Genomic DNA, 22,743 nt, shown 5'->3' with positions numbered 1-22,743 from the left:
AAGACATAGTGACATCACTGCTCCCTGACAGCATGCACTGAGCAGGACGTAGCATTTTTGTGGCACTCTTTCCTCAAAATGCCAAACTCCATGTAATCATGAGAAAACAAAAGAAACTCAAGTTTGTAGACATTCTTCTAAATACCTGACGTGTACTCTTTAAAAGTGTCAAGGTCCATGAACGACAAGGAAAGACAAGGATGTCACAGATTGGAAGAGACGACATGCCAACCGACCACAGTGGACTGGATCCTGGAACAGAAAAAGCACATTGGTAGGAATGCTGCTGAGATCCAAAGGAGGTCTAGAATTTAGTCTTTTTAGAAAACTCACTAAAAAAGAAATACGAACGTCAGCAAAAATCTCTTACCATTAGACATAATGCAAAATAGACCCATGAAACACACCATCAGAATCGCATCATTTTAGAGGGTTGTCTCCAAAATATTCAATAAATAAAAATTCCAAATCTAAACACTTTCACAAAGTACTAACAAAGAAATAACCCCCCCAAATCGTTTAACAAAGCTAAAATCACTTTGATAGACAAGAGGAGACAAAGGCAATACGAGAAGCGGAAATTATGAGCTAAATCCACCTACGAACAGAGATTTTTAAAATTCATAAATAATACAGCCAAAAATTAAATTCAGCAAAATGAAACATGCAAACAGATAAAAGACAAACTATCATTACCTAACTGGGTTTATCAGAGCAATGCAAATGGTTTAACATTAGAAAGTTTAATTCACATCAATTACCTTGAGTATTAATTAGGCTTAGGTTTAAAGCATTTGACAAAAAAGTCAAATACGCAGTAAACACATAAGGTTTAATTCTCCCAGGGGTGGAAAGAGGCCATCCATAGCTAGTGTGGCAGTTCCCTTTAGGAGGTTGTCTGAGGGTTCAGGCTCTCTCTATTATTTTGTCCTCCCCGCCTCTAAGGTGCGACCCTCAGCTGTCTGACCCAGGAAGATTCAAAACCACAACCACATGTCTATGTAGGACAGAGGCCACAAGAAAGTTCAGAACAACCTTATGTGCACAATCCTGAAATTGTCCATTCACTTCAACTCCCATGAGTCAAATTGTTGCCATGACTACAACTAGCTGCAAGGGAGGCTGGGTTGTCATTCTGGGCAGTCATCCACTGAGCTCACAGCCTGCAATTCTACTGTTGTGAGAGAACAAATGGATTTCCATCTACGTATTACACCATCTCAGAGCCCCAGCTGTGTCAGTGATGTGTGCCTCTCCCTGGATCTGGGTAGAACCCTGGGAGACCCATCATCTACCCCCGATGCAGCCAACCCACAACAGGGTGAACAGGAACTTAATTGCAAGTGTGATTAAGGTGGCAAATCAGTAGATAGGGCGATTTTCCTCAGTGGGCCTCACCTACTCACATGAGCCCTTGAAGGGAGCAGTACTGTTCCGGGGGAAGAGCTTTGGAGCCTCTTCCATTAGAGAGAGCCATTATACATGAGGGACAGTCTCCATTGCTGGCTCTGATGTTGGAGGGGGCCACCTGGCAAGGACTTGGAGCCGAGACCAGACCCTGGCAGCCAGCCAGCAAGAAAGCAAAGGCCTTAGTTCTGCAACCACAGGGAACTGATTTTTGCCAACAACCATGAGCTCCAAAGAGGGTTCCAAACTTCAGAAAGGAACACGATCCAGAGGACACCTTGACTACAGTCTTGTGCAACCCTGAGCAGAGAATGGTCACTGGATTCTTGACCCACAGAAGCTCTGAGACAACAGGTGATGTTCTCAGCCACTAAGGCTGTGGTATTTGTTACACAGCTTAGAAGACTGATACACGTCCCATCTCTGTTTACAACTTCCTAGCTCCATGCTGATTTCATCCTCATCCTCACAGACTCGGAGCAGAACAGAGCTCAGAAACAGATGCATACTTACAAGGACACTTGCTTCTGACAAAGATGGTAGGGCAGAAGAGTAGGGAGAGGATGGTATTTTTAATCAGTTGCGCTGGGTCAATTGGATAGTTGTACAGTGAAAAAATGAAACTTGGCCCTTACCTCACACCATGCAAAAAATATATATTCTAGGTGGAGGGCAGCTCTAATTGGGAAAGGAAAAACAATAAAGCTTCTAGAGGGTTTTGTGGACGATGTTCATGACCTCACCAGGCCAAGACTTTGAACAGGGCACCCCAACTGAATTATGTGAAATGAAGGGATTCTATCCATTACAAAAGGCAATTATGGGAGTCAAAAGAAGCGAGAGCATGGGCCAGGACCTCTGCAGCAATGTAAGTGACAAAAGGATGGCTTCTGGAATCACAGGGAAAGTGTACGGATCAGTAAGTCTCAGCTGGCAACCTTACGGAAACACGGGGCGCGACTGAGCCAGGCTCTTCATGAAGGTGGAGCAGCAAATGGCCAGAAAGCATGAAACAATCCCAGCCTTTTTAGTCTCCAGGAAAATGCAAATTAAGACCACGATAAGCTATCCCGGCTTGGCTAAACTGGAAAGACTGACAACGCAAGTCAGCAGGAACGGGGAGCAACAGGAACCCTCCTGCTTGGCCAGAGGGGCAAGTTCATGCCCAAAAGCAGCGGCACACAGGTGTATCCACAGGCATCCACAGGACTGTGGATAAGACCCTTCATCAAAATATCATAAAACTGGAGACAGCTCGGTGGTAGAATGGATGGATAAATAATTCATTTAAACAAGCGAATGCTTCAGGGGGACAGAGACCCACCAGCACTTACACCCTGCAGGAAACCACAAGACTCACCCACAGAACATGCCCCATGGTCCCTCCTGCCTGAAGTTCAGAAACACAGAATGAATCCACGGTGTCACGTCAGGATAGTCACTACCTTTGGTGCCAAAGGTGGGGTCGTGACGGGGAGGACCCGAGGGGACTTGTGGGGTCCCAGAATGTTCCGTTTCTGCATCTGGGTGCTGAATGCATGGGTGCGCCCACTTCGTGAAAATTCACCCAGTTGCACATTTACGACTTTTGCATTTTTTTTTTCTGTATGTATGTTGTCTTTTAATAAAATGTTCATTTAAAAAAACACAAGAGAAAGCAAAATGACAAAGGATTCCAGTAGAAAATTGGGTAAAGCTATCAAGGCTTTTACAGGGCCGTTAACAGGAATGCCTGAACCCTGGCAGAGATGCTCAAACTCACGAGCCCCCAGGGAGCTGCTCATCAAAGCGGGAGTGACAGGCCCCCAGAGCCCAGCCGGGCACCGGAAGAGGTCTGCTGACACCAGTGCTGGGGACCTCTGTCACATCGCCAGCAGCTGGAGGCACCCGTGTTGACGCAGCGCCCCCAAGCGACCTGGCAATTTCGCAGGTGAAGACATGCCTGCCTGGCAATCCGCTCTTAAGAAGCTCACTTGTGGGTGTCAAGGAACCTTTGCAAGAAGGTCCATCTTAGTGCCGTTCACAGTAGCAGAACCTGGGAAGGGCCCGGGATGCCATCCCCAGGAGAGGGGGCGAACGTGGGGGCGTGGGGCTCACACCCACCGACCGGCATCTTCACACGGCAGCGTGGCTGCGGCCCCGGTCATCCCTCGGGGAAGCCAACACCAGCATATGCCCTTCAACCAACATGCGAAGAACTGAGTGTGTGACCCTGACAGGAGGATGCAGGCCAGGCCTGGGGACGGTCAATGCCACACCGAGAGATGCTGGGGGACACAGAACGGGATCGAAGGCCATCCGTGTGACCAATGTGACAAAGGCGGTGTCAGTGTGAGTGGGGATGGGGGCGGCGTGTTATCCTCCATACCTTTTCTATGCTGGAAAGATTCCATGCTTCTGAACAATCCTTTGAAGAAACCACAGAAATAAGAACGACGGTGGCCTCAGAAAGCTCTCCCTGGGGAGCCTCCCTGCCCCATCGTCCACCCTTCTCAGCCTGATGGAGACGGCACCTCCCCGGGCAGACCCGTCCTCCAGTCCCCTTGCTGATTTCATACCTGGGGCCACAGCCACAGCCGGTCTCTGGGCCATGGTTTGCTCATCTCCCCCAAGGGATGTGTGTCGTGGGGTAGCTTCCTAAAGGGGCGTTTCGGTTCCCGAGGGGAACAGACCTGAGTTCTGACCCCACCTCCCCAAGTCACCAGCTCCCCAGCCTGCGGTGACTTCCTGGGTCCCTCCCACTGCCCACACCCGGAGACCCCCACAGTGAGGCAGGCAGCGTGTGTGCTGGCCCAGGAAGGCTCTGCCACCACCAGAGGGCTGATGGGCTGAAGGGCCAGATTCAGGGTACAGCTACCTGGACCAGGGTCGTGGTGACACTGACCAGCCTCGCTGTGACCCTGGGCAAGTCCTCTGCTGCCCGGACAAAGGAAGGCCTGGCAACGGGACCCTGAAGCGCGCAGCATGCTGGGCCCAGGTTCCCACAGCAGGGACCTTGGGCAGGGGTCATAGGAGGGCCACCACCCTGCTTGACCTGCATTTCCCTGGCCTGGGGCTCTTAGAGCGCAGGAGAGGAAGGCTAGCCAACCCCAAGTTAATGGCCCCTGACTCTCACTTCCTCAGTTGTTAAGCCCCCCTCCCCTCTGCCCACTAAGTATCTGGAGGTTTTCCAGAGCCCTGAGCCTGAGAAGGGATTTCTTGGGGGATTTGGTTTGGACGGGGAGAGCCTTTCCTGCAGGAAGGGCCTCCAGGTGCCAGCCCCCAGCTCCAGACAGAGGGTCTGTCCTTCATCTCGCCTCTGTGCACATGCAAAGTGGATTCACTGACTTCCTGGTCCTTCGGGCCTCCATTGGGCCACCAGCCACCAGCACAGGCCACCCAGCCACCCCATAGCCCATGCACCAGCCCACGAGACTGTCCCATGTACACCCCAGAAGGGAGGGAGTTCATGCACCAGCTGGACACTTAGTAGGAGCTAAGTAAGTACTAACTGAATGGATAGACGTGTGAATGGATGGATAGACTTGTGTGTGGGTGGATGGGTGGATGGGTGGATGGGTGGATGGATGGATGGGTGGATGGATGGATAGATGGATGGATGGATGTGGGTGGATGGATGGATGGATGGATGGATGGATAGATAGCTGGATGGGTGGATGGGTGGATGGATGGGTGGATGGATAGATAGCTGGATGGGTGGATGGGTGGATGGATGTGGGTGGATGGATTGTTGATGGATGGATAGATGGATGGATGATGGATGGATGGGTGGATGGGTGGATGGGTGGATGGGTGGATGGGTTGGGTTCTACCTGAAGCCAAGTTTTCCTCCTGAGACACTTGTTTAGATAAATCCTACCAACCACTCCCCAGGCTCTCAGGAGTAGTAGCAAAACGGAGTCCTCACTGGCCAGGAAGCCATACTTGGTTTAGCTTTTATGACAGAAACAGCACTGTAAGGACCTGAGGCAGCTTCCAGACCTTGATCAGCTGGATCAGGGGTGCTTTGGATGGGCCGGGTGGCTTCAGGGCCACCCAGTCTCCCTCTTAGCAGTGTTCTGACGTTCACCCTGGCAGGATGGGGCAGGCAGGTGAGGGGCACCTTAGGACAGCAAGGAGACAGGCTCTTCCCAGGTCCCAAGAGGAGCTGGGAGCCTCGGGACTGGCATCTTTCTCTGAAAAAGTGGAAGGCGTGACAAAGCCCATTCTGCTCAGCAGTGGACTGGAACCTGTGTGTAACCACCGTCAGCCGTGGCTCAGAAGTTTCCTCGGGATGGGAAGACAGCTAAGACACTGAAAGCAGGAGCAGTCTTGCAAGAGCAAACGCGGGAGTTTGCGAGGCAGCAGTGCATCGGCGGGGACACAAGTGGTGTCTGGATGGGGAGGCTGCCTAACTAAGGGGAGGCCACGTCTGTGGGACCCCTGGTCTTGGAGCAGGCCGGGCAGATGTCCGGGAAGGGTGTGGATCCCGAGGTCTGGAAGGGCCTGAAGCCTCAGCCCAGGGGAGAGGCAAGAGCAGTGTCCCCTGGGACACAGTCGGCCGAGTGGGGGGACGTCTTGACTGCAGCAACGGCCTCTCGCCCTTGGAGGTTTGCTAAGAGGCCGTCGCCGTCTCTGTGCAGAGTATTAGTGAGTTCTGTATATGCCAATAAGAAAATAAAAGCCACTATTAAAATGAACCCCTGGCACATACCTGGTTTCGATCACAGAGGAACTGGCCTTTTGCACTGGAATTTGCAGCATCTGTTCCAATTAAGCCTTGCTTTTCAGCTTAAAGATATTAGCCTGATCACTCGTGTTCTGTTTGGACATGAATAGCGCATTGTCTGCCCCGAGCAGCGCTGCAGCCTTGCAGACACCATTAAACAGCTTGGCGGCCCAATTAGAAGTGGAGGTGGGCTGGCAGGGGTGGGAGCGGGGGTTGACCACCAGGGCCAGGCTCCTCGTGGACACAGGTCGGGGGACAGCTAACGTGGACCACGTGTGGCAGGGCGGGCTCTGTGACAAGCACAGACTTAGCCATCTTGACGCTGGTGTGCCCTGTGGCCAAGCAAGGCGGCCGGAGCAGGGAGCAGGCAGCCCCCAGTGGGGCCTGACAGACAGGCGTCTGGGCAGGTGCTGCGACCCAGAGTTCTCACGGGAGACCCGGGCAGCGTTCACGTCCGTGTCTGCCATCCTCGCACGAGCCCCTCCCTCCCCTGGTGGCACATGAACATACTCGCACACATTCACACACACTCTCGCATTCTCATTCACAGGCTTCCACAGGCACACACACACACACACACACACACTCACACACTCACACTCTTACTCACGCATATGGAACTGCAAGTACCACACCATCCCCTCTCCCGCCCCCTGTGACCAGCACACTATCTTACGATTGCCTTTTTCTCTGCTCAAATGCCAAACTTAGGAAACATGTCTGGGCAAATTGAGGGGTTCAGTCAAGAAGAAAGGGTGTTTGAAAAGATGGATGGATGCATGGTTAGATGGGTGGATGGATGGATAGATGAATGGTTGGATGGATGGATAAGTGGATGATGGATGGATGGATGGATGGACGGATGATGGATGGATGGATGGATAGGTGGGTGAGTGGATGGAAGAAAGGATTATGCATAGCTGGCTGGATGGATGTGATGAATCTATGTGTGTGTGTATGTATGTGTGGTGGGTGGATGGGTGGATGGACGGATGGATGGATAAGGAGTGGCTAGGTAGGTAAGTAGAGCTATGTGATGGAAGATACTAGAAGCCAATATAATGGAGTGGGATTCTGATTATTTCCCATTTCTTCCTCTCACTTTCTAGCCTCTCCACATTCTCTATAGCAAACACACATTACTTCCATAATCTGACATAGACAGAGACTCCAGCACTAGTCCTCTCGTTCCAGAGACCAAGGGGGGAAGAATCTGAGGCACCAAGTAGCTGGCCTGTCCTCGCACTTGGTTTTGAGACAGAGGGGCCTCTCTCTCCTCTGGCTCGGCTGGCAGCCGCTATGACATCACCCCTATGGCGTGTAACTTGAGAAGCGTGTCAGGAAGCGTTGGGACTGATTGATCACGCGTGCTGGTGTCCTCTCCCAGGAGGCCTCGGGGCAGGTCCGATGGGCAGCTGGCTGTGTCTCTCAGCTGTGCTTAGGCTGAGAGCTGAATCTTCACCCCACGGGCAGAACTCTGCCAATGAGCCCGGGATGATCACGTTTCAGACGAGCCAGCCACGGCTGGCATCAGGGCGCATCCCTGCTAGGGTCGCCCCCTCCCCCTCTCAGCCCAGCCCCCCGGGTGGGCTGCAGTTGCTGCTTCTTCTCCGGACAAGACAAGACGGATGGTGGGGCAGCTGCGGGAGGCTGGGCGAGGCGTCAGGACAGCCGTGGCTGGATGGCGGGGTCGGGAGGTGGACGGGGTCCAGGCAGCATCAGCCACACGCTGGAATGGAGACAGCCGCCCTATCTGGTTTCTGTCTGAGGCCACGGGAGGAGCAGGTGCATCTGCGAGGCCCGGGGAGTGTGGGTTCTATCGGGGTTACTCCTCGACGCCTTGGGCTGAGGCTGCGAGATAGAACCACCGTCTGCCCCGGAGGGTGGTGTAGGAGCAGCGTGAGAGCTCAGCTCCATGCCTGGACAGGAAGGGACCGGCCAGTGGTCCTGTCTGGGCCCCTGGGACAGGACTCAGAGCTCCCATCTCTGGTGGGTTTCGGGGATCACGTGGATATCCCACCCCTGGGACGGAAAACCCCCAACAGGAAGGCTGCATGGGACAACCTCCATTCCCCCCACTCCAGTATCGTTTCTGTGCCCCCAGCAGGCGAGACTCATGCCCAGGAAACGGGCCCCTCATGACGTGGGAGGGGTCTCTCCTGAGGTCCCCTGTTATTTTTTATCAAGCAAGCACTCAGGACATGGCCTCCCAGCTAGGATACCCCGGAATCCCTCGTTGCAGAGACGCCCACATGCCTGAAGCTTGCAAGTGCACCCTCTGTCATCTCGGAAGTGCTGGGGCCAGGCCCTAGGGGCCCCTCACTGCCCAGAGCCCCCCTTCATCCACCTCAGGGTCTCCAAGGCGACTGGCTGGAAGAAGCCAGGAGTCAGCCTCTGCTTTGATGCATCTTCCGGGCTTGCCAGGGAGGATGGAGGGCCTGCCACCGGCCCCTGTGAATACCCTTTGGTGTTTTTTGAGCAACACCGCTAGACACTGGGCCCGAGTCCCCACACCCACCCGGAAGTGGGTCTGACCACCTGGCAGAAGGACCCAGCCTGGACCAGGTGCTCTTTCGAACCCTCACGACAACTCCTGGGGCCAGAAATCGTTCTTGTTCTCACTCCCACCAGAGGGACCTGGAGCTCAGAGACGTGAAGCAATCTGTCCGAAGTCACACAGATTTTAAGCAGCAGAGCCAGGACTTGAGCTGAGCAGGGCTGTTGTCTCCCCCAGACACCTCCTCCCTGGCATCAGGTCGAAAGGCCCAGGCCGGGCCCACGGTCCCCGCCCCCCCGTGGGGCTGGCCCACTGCACCGTATTAGCTAATGCAGTGCACAAAAGATGTTAAAGAAAAAAATCAATTTATGATAAAACGTGATAAATGATAAAGACAATTACCTTTATGTTCAAGAGAAACGGGGAGAAAGCACTTATTTAAATTGCTGTCTTATAACTACCCAAGAATCTATTTTCAGACTCTGTTCAATGTTTTTTCTTCTTTTCCTGGAGAAATCCACCTTCTCTCTGCCCCGTGTGTGCCAGGCTCGGGCTGGGAGGACACACGTCTGCAGAGCCCACCAGACCCCCACCTGGCACCGGCTGTCCCAGCAGAGCCCCCTCCCAAGGGCCGGGGCGAGAGGGGGTCCCCAGGATGCCTTTCCAAAGCTGTTGAAAGGTGAACTTTGGGGGCCTTGAAGGCAACGTTGCCTTCCTTCTGTGGTGTGGGGAGACGGGTCAGGCCCCCCTCACCAAGGCAGTTAAAAAGTAAACACAGCCCCCAAACCACGTTAAATATGTTAAGAAAACACACGGCAGGCGGTGTAGATATTAGGTCATTTCTCATAAATATTAATACCGGAGTTTTCCAACGGGCAAAATTAACGAAACAAAGATGCCTCTTCACTTGCAACCTCATATACTAGACGTCCCTGGAACAGACCCAGCAGGGAGGGGAAAACCGAGTCAATTCAGCCCAAAAAAAGGCTTCTCTGCACTCGCACGGAGGCTGCCAGTTGAGGTTGGCAGGAGGCGGGCTCTCCAGAGCCTGGAGCTGACCGGCCGAGGTGGGCAATGCTTCAGTGACAAAGGGCGAGCCGGGGCCAGGGCTCCATCAGGCCTGGGAGCTGCCCCTCGGCGGGCGTAGAGCATCTCACCCCCGGGCCCCCAGGCGCTCGCTCCCACCCTGCCCGACCGTGTGTGGAGAGATGCTGGTACAGTGCCCCCTTTCTGCAGGGAGTTTTCTCCCAGACTCCCTGGACCACCCCTCAGGGCCAGGACCCCGTGTATCCCCCAGACGGGGCTGGCCTCCCGAAGCCCCTGGGGAGGGAGTTCATGACTTCACCCGCGTGCTGGCAGCCTCCCGACTCTGCGGCCTCTCTCTTCGGGGTCTGTTCACCGCGGTCCCCCTGTGTGGGCCCCAGGGTGTCCTGCAGGGAGAGGGCCTGGACGCTCTGCCCTCGTCTCTCCAGCCCGTCGGCCCAAAGGAGGCCGGGAAGGAGCAGAGGAAGGTAGTCCGCAGTGGCCACGTGGGCCGGTGCTGGGCGCCAGGCTCGCCCTGATTCTCCAGATGCAGCCGTCATGGTGGCTGCACCAGTAGCTGCCGCCCAGCTCAGCCCGAGCAGACGGCAGCGAGGAAAGGACTCTGGACGGAAGAAAACCTCATGGTAAAAACTAAAAAGCGTCTGCACGGACTGGCCGCACAGCTGGTGGACGACCCCAGCAACGAGGGCCACGGGAACACTGGTCCAGGGGCCTTGCTGCCCCAAAGTGGGATGACCCCGGAGGCCCCATGGACCCACCCACTGAGGCCGGGCCTGGCACCAGCTGGGACTCAGGTGCTGGAACCCGGTGGACGTGGCCCAGGTTGTGTCTGTGTCGCCTGCCCGCCTGGAACAGGTACCTAGAGGCCCTTCACCTCTGATTACCTACTTACTTCTCACTTGAAAGGGTGGTTGTGAAGTTCGACCACTGAACACATATAAAGAGAAGATGTTCATGATCAAGTGGCTCAAACCAGGGGACCCGGGGCCTTTGAAAAGCAGCAAAGGAAGAGACGTTTGGAAAAGGTGCGTCGCCTACAGAAACACAGAAACACGCACATAAGAGGACAGCAGAGGCCCTGTGAGGAAGGCAGTGGGGAAAGTCCTGGAAGGAAAAATCCCGTGAGCTCAGAATCCCACACCCAGTGAGAACAGCTTTCCAATGCAAAAGCGAAACAAAGGCCTTTTCGGACACACTAAGGCTGAACGAATTCATCGCTGGCTATAACTCACACCAGCAGCAACATTAGAGGAATTGAACAGCTGACACACCTGACAACAGGATGAACCTCAAAGGGATCCCGTGAGTCAAGGACAGTCCATCCTGAGCGATTCCATTTGAACAAAACTCGAGGAAACACAAACCAGGCTGGAGCGGTAGGAGGCAGACCAGCGCTTGCCCGGGGTCGGGGGTGGGCTGGCGAGGAGGGGAGGTGACAATGGGACACAGGGGGACTTTAGGGTGATGGGTATGGTCAGTCTTTATTATGGTGATGGTTTCACAGGCGTACACCTATGTCAAAACTTACAGTCACCTGTTTTAAATAGTGCGGCTTCCTGTATGTCAACTATACCCCAATAAAGACCCCCCTTAAGCTGTTAGAAAAGAACACAGGACAGTGCCTGACATGTGACAGTACACAGCCTGTAAATGCTGACATTGCCCCAAACCATTTACGATGGGGGTAAATAAGTGAATGAATGAGCTCACCCTCCACTAGCTCTTGTGTGGGTCCATTTCACAGATGGAGCCCAGGCAGGCTGAGGGACAGTGGCTGGGGTCTGGCCCGCCCCCAGGGCACTCCAGTAGAGGTGCGCCCTTATCCCAACTCCACTGCTTGGAGGAGCCCCCTGGGAACCTCACTCTTGCTGGGTTATTTTTGGAGCTGCTAATGACTCTGTTTTCCTTTCCAATGACCTCAAGTGTTCCACTGCCCCAGACTCCACCTCCTGCGCCGTGTGCCCAGAGCCCAAGGGCCCCCTCTGTGCGTCCCTCGCCCTGCCTTGGTTTACTCTCCCGTGTGCCCCTTACCGTGGCTGCTGCCCTCGGATGGGGTGGTCAAGAGAGGAGCAGTGCCCACAGGTGTCGTGCGGGTGACGGGAGATCCGGGGGCCTCCGCCCACCAGCCCCAGCCTCTGCGCTGCCTCCCAGGCCAGGGAGCGGGGCTGGAGCTCGCCTTGGACTCTGGGCCTGGGCCGTCCGGACAGTCTGAGGAGTTGTCAGTCGCCTTCCCTAACACTTGCGGGGAAAATGCACACAGCATTTTATTAGCCCAAAGCCACTTTTCCCCTCGATTTCCAAACCCCTGTGTATTTATAAAGGAAATTTAATCGGGTTGTTTTTAATTCTCTCACACTTAACTCATCAAAACGCTATTTGGTAAGAGTGAGAGCAGACCAAGGGTTTCTCCGAAGTTGAGGTCCGAGGGCTGCACAGGGCTCGCCAAGCAGCTGGGTCCACCCTGGAAGGACACGCGGGGCCGAGGTGGTGTTTCCTTCAGCGGAGGTGCCTCCTGCCCTGAGGGGCCGGGAAAAGGTCCTGCACGGGCGTAGAGGGGGTGGCCCTCCCCAGCCAGCATGACCCCACCTTCCATCGAGGTTCTGGGGAATCTTAGAACATGGATCCAGCACCCCAGGTTCAGCCCAAGTTTGGTCCAGCCCCCAGCTCTGAGGCCAGGTGGTCCAAGGACACAGAGCGGGATGTGGAGGCTGTGCTTCTGGCCCACCCGACGGCCCCCTTGAGACAGAAGGCGTCCCCACGAAGGAGGGGAGTGGTGTCCGCAGACGCCCGGCATAAGCCTGACCTCAGAGTCCAGGAGGCCGAGCCCAGTGGGTGGACATCTCTGCTGCCTGCCGACGGCCAGGAATGCTGGGCAGCCGTGTGTCCAGAACACAGCGTCCATCCATGGAACACGCTGTCCACAGTTTGTGAGAATTCGGCCCTGCTGCCCTTCCTTCTGCCGGGAGAGGTCCAGCTGGTCACGCCAGGATGGGAAGGAGACAGCAGGAGCATCCTCCCCAGCCAGAGGGCAGGGGGCGCCCATGAGTGTCCGAGAGAGGGACCCAAGACAGCTGGGCACCAACACACCTCTGCCCTGAAGTAGCTGCAAAGCCGCTGGAAATGGGGTGCAAAGCGTTAACAAGCAAAACACGGGGTAGCCCCGGGCAGAGCAGAGCTGGGCGGCCAAGGAGCAGACGGGTCTGAGAATCCAGGCGTCCCGGCATGGTTTGCGGTGTCTGGGGTGAGGAGGGCCGGGCAGCCAGACCCCGGGCCCAGCAGAGTCCTGGTGAGGACAGGGGAGGCCACTGTCTTCTGGGCACGGCCCCGTCTCTCCTCCCCCTGGCTTGGATGGACACCCCGACACCCCAGTGGGGGTGGGACACAGGCAGGAGCAGGCACTGCTGGGCTCCCCACACATGCACACACACCCACACATGTACGCACACACACATGCACACACACACATGCACGCGCACGCACGCACACACACATGCACACGCACACACATGCATGCACACATACACACATGCATGCATGCACACACACGCACGCACACGCACACACACACACACTCCCACTCAGACACTTCACACCCTCGTGATGCACTCACGCTGAGGTCCCCTGGCCCCGCCTCCCCTGGCTGTCCTCCACGTCACCAGCTCCGCCAAGTGTGCAACTGGGCGGGGGCACCTCCTCCTGAAGGGCCAGCCCCTCCCCTCTCAGGGCCTATTGGTCACTCAGGGTCCAGCCCTGGGCTATCCTGCCTTCTCTTCCTTGTCCTCCGGAGCAAAGAGTGGGGAGGGGAGATGCTGTGCGGAAGAGCCCCCCACCCATGAGGACTAGTCAGGGGCGTCTCAGGGCTGCTGCTGCACCCCCAGCGCTCTCCCAGGCAGGGGGTCCAGCCGGGGCTGCCATGCAGGGTCCAGGGAGTTGGGAAGACCCTGACACCTGCCCCTACCCGCAAGGAGCCCAGAGTTGGCTGCCCTGGACCCCCACCCTCCCCACTGCTGCCCAGTGACTCCGAAGGCTTCGCAGGGGTCGGTGGGTGTGCTCAGATGCCAGCTGGGGTGCTCTGCCGCGGGGGAGGCAGGGCTCTGACAGGTGGCTGCAATCACCCCTGGGGCAAGTGTGGACCTGTCGGCCCAGCCCAGGGGGACTTGGGAGCGCGTGGACGACTCCTGTCCTCACTCCTCAGCCCACGGTCCCTCCAGCTCCCGGGTGCCCTCCTGGCCCAGCTCGGGGCCTGGCTTGTGCAGGGCCTGGGGACCTGAGGACAACCCGGCTTGACCCTGCCTGGGGGGTAGGGCCTCAGTCCAGTGGGGAGGTGACCAGTGGCCCAGCAGTAAGAGTCCCATATGGCCAGTGCTGGGACAGGGAGGGACAGGGCCCCGAATCCACGTGGGGCAGGGCCTGGCGGAGAGGAAAGGATAGCGGGAGGAGAGGAGGGGTTGGTGACTTAGTCTGGGCAGCAAGTACCAGCCAGCCCTTCAGCACGCTCCAGGCTGGTGGGCAGCACAGGGCGACGGGCAGCCCCTGAGCGGGAGGCGGGGTCTGGCCTGGGAGGATGGAGCGGCAGCAAGAGCCTGGGGGTCCCTGAAACCCCTCCAAACTCTGGAGGCCCCCAGAGCAGAGGACAAGGCCGTCACGCCTGTGGGCTTGTGGGCAGGCCGGCTTCTGGGTTTTTTGCAGTCTGTCTGAGATAAAACAGGCCCTTTGGAAGGAGAACCAGCCCCCGAGTGATAATCCAAACGGCCCCCCTTGGCCCTGGGGCTTCCTCCCACCAGAGGGTGCTGGTGGGTGACGACAGAGAACCAGAACAGACCCTCCAGGCTGCCCACTGCAGTTGGCTGGTCCCACACAGGCCCCAGGCGCCCTGCAGCCCAGAGACCTAGGGGTTCCTCCCCACCAAAGCAAGTGTCCCAGGTCACCCCAGAAGTGGCCCTGCCTCAGTCACCAGGAAGTTGACCTTGGCCCAGCCACAAGGGCCCATGTCCACCCTCTGAGGAAGAAGGTGGGCAGCCCTGGCCAGGGTACTGGGCAGCTGGGCCCTGGGGGGCTACAGTCCATGGCCAGCCCGACCGGAGGGGTGAGGGCGGGAGGCGGCCGTGCAGGCCACAGTCAACGGCCTTTCTATTCCATTTGATTTCGCGTCCTCTGAGCGTCCGTCCCCTCTCTCCCTAATAGAATTACTCTTATCTGCAAGTGATTTAAACTCTAAGGTTTACTGAAGATTTAAAGAGTGTGAACACAGTTGGAATGTTTTAAACTAACAGTACAAGTTGCATTTTAAGAAAATAATTAACTCCCGGGGGAGGTGTGGGTTTTGGAGCAATGACAGACTTTCAAGGCTGCCTTCCCTATATGGAGTTTCCAAATAATAAAATATCTTTGATTCCCTGCTGATGTCAGACGAGAACCTGTTAGTGTGCAAGCAAACTGTCATTTTTTTTAAGAGGGCCCATTAGCGTCTTAAAGACGCAGGAGAGGCCTTCGCGGAGGGCGCAGGGTCTGGGGCGAGCCTGTGCAGAGCGGCCTCAGGGCTCTCGGGGTCTGTCAGCCACGTGCCTTCCCCTACAGGGTCCCAGGCCTCTCTCCTGGGCACACAGAGGGCCCCGTCCCCAGCCAAGGGGCCGGGCATCGCCTGGTGAGCCCCAGGTACCCCATCGGCCACAGCGTCGTGTCCCCTAAGCGCAGCGGCAATGCTGCCCACCCAGGCCCGGGGAGGGTGCGCGTCTCCCCAGGAGGGGCCCAGCCCTAGAGAACGACAGTGTGGTCTCTGGGACCTGGGCTTTGGGGGCAGCCCCTCGGGGGTCCACCCCTGGCGCTATGCTCACACTTGACCTTGTATAACGCCCAGTGAAGCGCTCTCATCAGATTTCCTTTGCTGCTCACGAAACCCGGAGGGGGGCCCATCCCATTTCTCAGACTGGAGCTGCAAGGCTCAAGGAGGCTCAGAACTGCCGAGAGGGGCCCGGTACCCAGGAAGCGTGTCCGCAGAGCCCAGCCAGGGCTCCCTCTGTGGCCCCCTTGTCCTGCCCTCTCCAAGTTTGGGCTGGCAATGGGTCCCAGCCTTCTCACCGGGTCTCTAGCTCCAAGGACAGAGTGCAGGCCGTGGAGTTAGAACTCACTGCTGAGCCCAGGCAGGAAATACGAACACTGGTGACCTGGAGAGGTGGGAATGGAGGGAGCAGGTTGGACAACCAGGAGGGCCTCCCTGCCACAGTGGCAGCCCGTTCCAGGGCTGGTTCACACTCCCTGGAGTACCTCATGTGATCCAACCACCAGCCGTCCCCAGGGTCACGGTGCCAGGAACTCAGTCAGCAGATACTCACTGTGCCAAGTTTGCGTCAGGCCCCGTGCCGTCCAGGAGCCTCCATGTGGGGCCATCACTGCTGAGAGCCCGGGGCCGGCGCATCCTCCGCTTTGGCCAGGGACAAAGCTTGTAGGGTCTACAGTGTAGACCACTGCCAAGAACAGGGGGTCCTGGGGGCCCTGGGGGAGCCGGCCCCTTCACACAGCATCCCTGGGCTTTCCTGAGGCCCTTGGGCCATGTCTGGAGCCCAGCAGCCCCAAATCTTCTAGCAGGTGCAGAGGGTGAGTACAGACATGCTCCTTCACACAATTCCTAAGATGCAGTCAGAGCATATGCTGGGGCAAGGCTGGCAGTCCAGCGGTCCCCACACCCTGCCTGTGCCTGGACCACCTTGAGGGAAGCCCGGAGGGTCGGTTCTGCCCAGCACCCCTGAGGGAGGACTTTGGAAGGCTCTGGGCCGTCCTGCCCCTCGCTCCAGTCCCTCCTCGGAGGGAGCAGCTCCTGGAGTGGGGTCCGAGGGGGGACCAACCCTTCCCCTCCCAAGTCCCAGGAGCAGGCCTGGTGGGAGGGGTGGCAGGTGGGGAGAAACTGTTGTCATTTGTCCAGTTCCCTCACACCTCCCGGCAAACCTCTACTTCTCAGGAAAAATTCTTTCTGGTAATTTACTTGGAAAACATTTGGCCATTAACACCCAGCCGAGAGTGGATGGCGGGTCACAGACTGTTAAATTCTCCACCCCTGGGTCCCGTCGGCCCATGTCACGCTGCCTGCCGCTCCCCTCCTGCCAGCTCAGCCTTGGCCTCTGGTGGGGCTGGGGGTCCCGTCCTCAGGGGGGCCGGGGCCCATGAGAGATCCTTCCCTGGCCCCCTGTCCGGGGGCCTTTCCGGCTGCCCATCAGGAGGACTCCATGTCCTGGACCGTCTGTGAGGTCACACGCAGCAAAGTATCCCGGGCTCACCGGGACGTCTGCACCCAGTGGGGATGGGAGGCCCGGGAACCCAGGATTCCAACCCCACACGGCCAGGTGGGCGCCCCCGACGGCACAAGCCACAGGTCATGACCCCTCCCATCGGGCCGCACGTGAGCACTGTGCCAAGGCTGGGGGCCTCACAGGAGCCTTGGTTTCCAGGCACCGAGGGACAAGAAGATGTGCCCCCCATGACCTGGGGGGCAGACGCTTCTCTGCCAGCCCCAAGGCCTCACTGCTGGGCTGCTCAGGGAAGGAGAAGACTTCTGGCAGCCAGACACCCCGACACACACCCCCCCATGGAGAAGGAGGGCAGCCAGAGGTGGCACCTGCCCAGGCTCACAGCAGGTGGCCACTGTCCTCCAAGGTCAAGTTCAGTCACCTGTGTGTGGTGGGAGTGACAGATACACGGATACTCGTGGTCCAGGCTGGCCTGGGACCCTCCCACCTCTCAGCACTTAGCCGCCTCCCCCCAAAACCAAAAACCACTGGAGAGCACTGGTGCTGGGTGGTGGAGAGCACAGCTTCAGAGGCGGTGGATCCGGGAAGAGTGGGGGGCATGGCCTCACAGAGGATGTGTGCCCGTGTGCCTGCATGTCCACGCGACCCTGTGTGCATCCGTGTGTGCGTGCATACGGGGCGTGGTGTCACACATGTTTTGGTGAGAAAGCAGGTCAGCATTTTGGGGGGAGAGGAAAGGGAAGGAGAGGGAGTCCCAGGAGCCCTGGAGATTGGGCGTGGTGTGGCGGGCTCCGGGGTCACGCTTCCCTGCCCACCACCACTGCACCCCGAGCCTGGTCCCGGGCCCCTGAGGGGACATCTGGCATTGAGCACTGCTTGGGGACCTTCATACTCACTTGGACCCTGGACACAGAACACAGAGCCCACTAGGGAGCCACTCAAGGTCACACAGCTGGGAGGCGGGTAACCAGGATTCAGCCCGAAGCTGGGGTCCAGGCTAGCTTCCAAGGAGGCCAGGGACCACCCCCCAGACCGGCACTCAAAACCTTGGCCCACCAGGGCTGGGGACATCTCAGGGATGCAGGGACTTTGGGGGCTGCTTTTGGGGGGAGCTTGTGTGACCCCAGCCCTGGCCTCGGAGAGGTCAAGTCCAGCAGGGCAGGAGTTTCACACCCAGGAAGGCCTGAGGCTCAGCTGGGCTTGCCCACTGGTGCTGTCTCAGCTCGGGAAGGCCGGAGGGAAGAGCCTTTCCCCCCGAGAGATGGGAAACTGAGACTCAGAGAGTGTTCGTTAGGACGCTCAATTGCAAGTGACAGAAACTGCAACGCGAAGCAGCGTCAGGCAGACAGACTGGCCCCGTGGCTGCAGTTCTCCCTCCAGGGTTCGTGGCTCAGACAAAGCTGCCAGTGCTGGTGGCTCTGGGGTCTCAGCCTCCGGGAAAGACCCTTTCCAGACCCCTCTGCCCCCTCCCGCCACGCCAAATGGGTTTACAAAGACCTGTGTGGTGCCCCAGAGAAACGACCGCTATCATTAAGGGATTTAACGACAGCTTTGCCCAGTACTGGGGATTTGTTATGTCTCCGTTACCCATTTTAACATGCACATCGCCCTGCCACGGGGCCCCGCCTGCAGGCTGCCCTCTCCTCTGCCGCCGTCACAGATCCTCGGCCAACCCACTGCCGGGGCTGTGGGCATCGTGTCGTGCCCTGGGTGGCGGGCGAGCACCCGCGTGTCTCTCTGCCCACCCTGTGTGCCAGGAGAGGGCCTCTGCGCCCGGACTCCACCCCTCCCTGAAGCCCCCAGCGGGGTGAGGGGGGCAAGAGTCGGGACAGACCCCAGACGGCAGTCTGCCATAGCCGTTCCCCCGGCTGTGTGATCGCAGGTGAGCCCGGGCCTCCTCTCTGAAGCCCAGCTTCCCCGGGAGTGAGAATAAGCAGGAAAGTGACTTTCAACTTCTTTTAGCAGTGGGATTCTGTTTGCCCACAAACCACCAAATAGCATAAAAACTAAATGAAGGCAGAACTGAAGCAGATTCTGTAGAAGCAAAACTTGGCCACCCTGTACTCACCCCAGGAGGACTTGGAGCCCCCCAAATCCCGGGGGGGGATCGGAACACAGCCGGAAGCCATTGGGCCCGAGGCCTGTGGGTGCCCCCAGCTCTATGACTTGAGCCGAGGGCCCTGCAGCCCTGCCCCGCCAGCCAGCCTCGGGCACGGGGGCCCTGCCAGCCTGCAGGGTCCCCCAGCTCCACGGCCCGGGGACGGCTGCAGGAGGAATAGCTAATTCCAAAGGCTGAGCTCCAGCCTCCAGCAAGCGAGTGCCACCCGCTTCAGTGTGTCTTCTGAGCCCTCTGCCCCGAGCCCAGGCCCCCGTGGACACCGCCCGGATGAAGCCTCCGTTCACAAGTGGGGAATGTCACTTCCCTGAGGGGCAGCAGGAGGCAAGGCCACTTGTAGCCGAGGTTAATTCCTGCCAAGAAGTTTCCAGACGAGCCAGACGACAGCTGAAGGAGCTGGGTGAAGAGGGCACGGGTGGATGGGGAGTCCCTGGTCCTTCCGGTTCCGGAGCCGGAGACCCCCGGGCACTGACAACAGTCCAGACTGGCCACCCAGGCCTGGATGGTCGTGGCCTCCGGGTGCCCAGAGCCCCCGCCATGCGGCCAGGGACGCTGGGCAGCCACCAAACGTGGATCCCATCATGTGGACTCTGCGGGCCGTGTCCACACCACGACGACAAGGGGCCGGAGCAGGGTTTGTAGCTCGCCAACTGCCCTGCACCTAGCGCCGTGCTGGTTCTGAAGATGCTGGTGAATAAGGGGCTCTAAAGAGCTCAGTGATGGGGCCGGGGCGAGGGCCGAGGCTGCTGTGCACGGCAGGTGTGCAGAGAGGAGGGCGGGGGCAACGTCCCCCGGGTCCCTGCTGCCGCTGGGCCTCCAGCGCATAAGGACGTGCTGGACAGAGGCAGCAACCGCTTCGCCCCTTATTCTGGAAGGACCCCCGGGTATGGACACCTTCCCTGAGGTCCCCTGGTCTTCCCTCCCTTCCCCAGACAAAAGCCCATGGGACAGGAATCTGCCGAAGCCAGGAGAGAGCGGGGAGCCCAGCCCAGCTGGGACGAGCTCCCCCGCCCCCCAGAAAGCAGTGAAGGGCTAAATCAATAGGAAAGCCTCCCGGTCAGGTTGGCCACGGCCCGGCGATCGCGCCCACAATGCCCTGCATTCACTACGCTCCTTAAAAATGGTGTGCTGTGTCTGGAAGACAGGAAGTGGCCGTCAGTCTCCCGTGTAAAAGCCATCTGAGGCCCGTGGACCAGGCATGTTCTCAATCAGGAAGCAGGCAGTAAATAAACATTTATGTCCCGCGGCTGCGCGCACCCGCCTGCCCCCGGGCTGCAAGGGGCACGGAGAGCGGAAATTTGTTTAGCCCTAAAAAGCACACACCGTGTATCAATAGATGATTAAAAATGGCAACGCGGCTGGCTAATGGGCGGTATTGATTTTAATAAGCGTTAAGTACGTGGCGTTCAAAGATAAGGGCCGGTGGGCCATCTCGCCACGATCCGAGAAAGGGACTCACTCAAGGGAAAAGAAAACCCTCCTTTCCAAATTGGAACTTTCCCCGGCACAGGAGGGTCTGGGGGGTGCTTTCCAAGCCAGCGTCCATTTCGGAGCATCGAGTGTGACTTGAATGACGTGTTCAATTAGTTCTGCCCTGGGGTCGAGCACGCTGCCCTCCAAACGGTAGCGGCACAAACTCCAGGCGGCTCCGCGTCACGGGCTCCGGCCAGGACCCTGCAGCGCATCCGAGCCCCGTCGGGGCCCACCCTGGGCTGCGTAGAGGCTCCCGTCCACCCTGGGTCACCGCCCAGGTTCCAGGGGTGCAGCCCCATCAGGGCAGCCCACGCTGAACAGCCCGCACTCATCCGAACTTTATTCCTAAACCCGAAAGTGGCCCGGACACCCCGGGGCTCTACAGCTGCACTAAGTCTTGTACTGAGTGCAGGTGTGCTCTGGCTCGGTTCACACGAGGACGGGCAGGAGGGACCCGCACAGCGAGGCAGCGGCTCCTGAGCCCTGAGACGGTCACAGCCGGCAGCGGGACCCCAGGGCCCTGTGCCTTCCGGCCACTCGGCTGCACGGCTGGTCGCCGAGAGACCGCTCAGCAAGTGTGTCGGGAGGGAGGGGCTGGCTCCTCCTGGGCATTCGCTGCCTGACGGCTCGGCCAAGGCCAGCCCAGCAGTCACCTGCTGCCCCACAGAGATGCGACCGTGACCCTCCCAGGCTCCAGGCTTCCCTGACCACCCAGGGGGGCTTGGGGGACCTGCACCATCCATAACCCTGGTTCTTCTCACGCCGTGGCCATGAGGGGGCCCACAGCGCTCTGGGCCCTGAGGGTCGGGACCACAAGCCAGACACCCACCCAGAACATCAGGTGTCTGCTTGGGACCGGGTGGGGTCTGGCCAGGAAGTTCCCAGGCTGGGAAAGACCGCAGGGCATCCTAACCATCACAGGCAGCCACTTAGAATTTTCGGATAAATTATTTTGTCTCGTGCCTGCTTTCCAGGCGACCTCTTTGGCCTCCAGATGTCTTATAAATCATTTCCCCTTGAGTGGGAACTGAATGCTACCCAAGTCTCAGCTCCTAAGCGGGTGAGCTTCTTTTCCAAGGAGATTCTTCATCTGACCCCACTGGCTGGTCAGGTCCAGGCTGGGCCATGAGGTGAGGGGCAGATTCAAGGTGGGGGATGGTTTGGGGGGGGGTCCCTGGCCCTGAGGGACAGATTTTCTTAGAAAATTGGAAGGTAAGAGTGTAGATAGGCTGGTCCTGGTGGGAGGAGGAGTGCGTTTGTGTCTTGGGGCTGCCATAACAAATTACTACAAACTAAACGTTTATTCTCTCACAGTTCTGGGGGCCAGGGCCATGCTCCCTCCAAAGCCTCTGGGGAAGATCCCTCTGTCCCCGCGTGGCCATCCATCCACTGTATGCGTCTCCCCCGTGGGTCCGAATCTCCCTCTTCTCCTAAGGACAGCCGTCATTTGATCAGGGTCCACCCTAACGACCTCATCTTAACTTGACCACATCTGCAAAGATCTTATTTCCAGATAAGCCCGCCTTCGCAGGTGCTGGTGGACACGAATTTGGGAGACACTGTTCAATCCATTACAGGGGGTCAACCAAGTCCCCCTAGGGACAGACCCCCTCCACCCTCCATTCCCCAAAGCGCTGGTTCTGTCCCACAGTGGGGGCTCTGAGCACAGTCACTGGGGTGATCTGTCTGTGCTGCAGGCCCCCTCCAGGGCTCCTCCCTTGCTTTGATGCCCCCCAAGCTCCCAGGGCCAATTTAGTCCAACCTCAGACCTCTCGTCCTTCAAGCGTCCTTTTGCTCCTCAACTGCAAGTCTTGGCCTGATAGCCCCTCCTCGGAAAGGCCTCCTCCCATTGCATCCCCAGAACGTCTGCTCCTTTCCTCTAGTTCCTACATCATAATTTGTAATGATACGTTAGGTTATTTTTGTTCCTGTAAGACGGGAGCTCCACTAAGGTACAGACTTATCTGCCTGTTCACCATCGTATCCCTGAGCCGACACGGTGCTTGATAAATGACCACTTGGGCAATAGTCGTTGAATGAAGGTGTGGAAGGATGGATGGATGGATGGATGAATGTGTGGGTGGATAAATAGTTGGGCGGATGGATGGATGGATGGATGGGAAGATGGATAGATGACTGAATGGGTGAATGGATGGTCAGGTGGTTGGATGGGTAGATGGGTGGATGGATGGATGGGTGAACGGGTGGGTAGATGGGCAGATGGACAGATGGGTGGGTGAGTGAGTGGATGGATGGG

This window comes from Pseudorca crassidens, chromosome 2 (genome assembly GCF_039906515.1).
Source record: "Pseudorca crassidens isolate mPseCra1 chromosome 2, mPseCra1.hap1, whole genome shotgun sequence".
Taxonomy (NCBI): Eukaryota; Metazoa; Chordata; class Mammalia; order Artiodactyla; family Delphinidae; genus Pseudorca; species Pseudorca crassidens.
The sequence above is the reverse complement of the archived record's forward strand: the minus strand, read 5'-3'. Positions refer to the sequence as shown.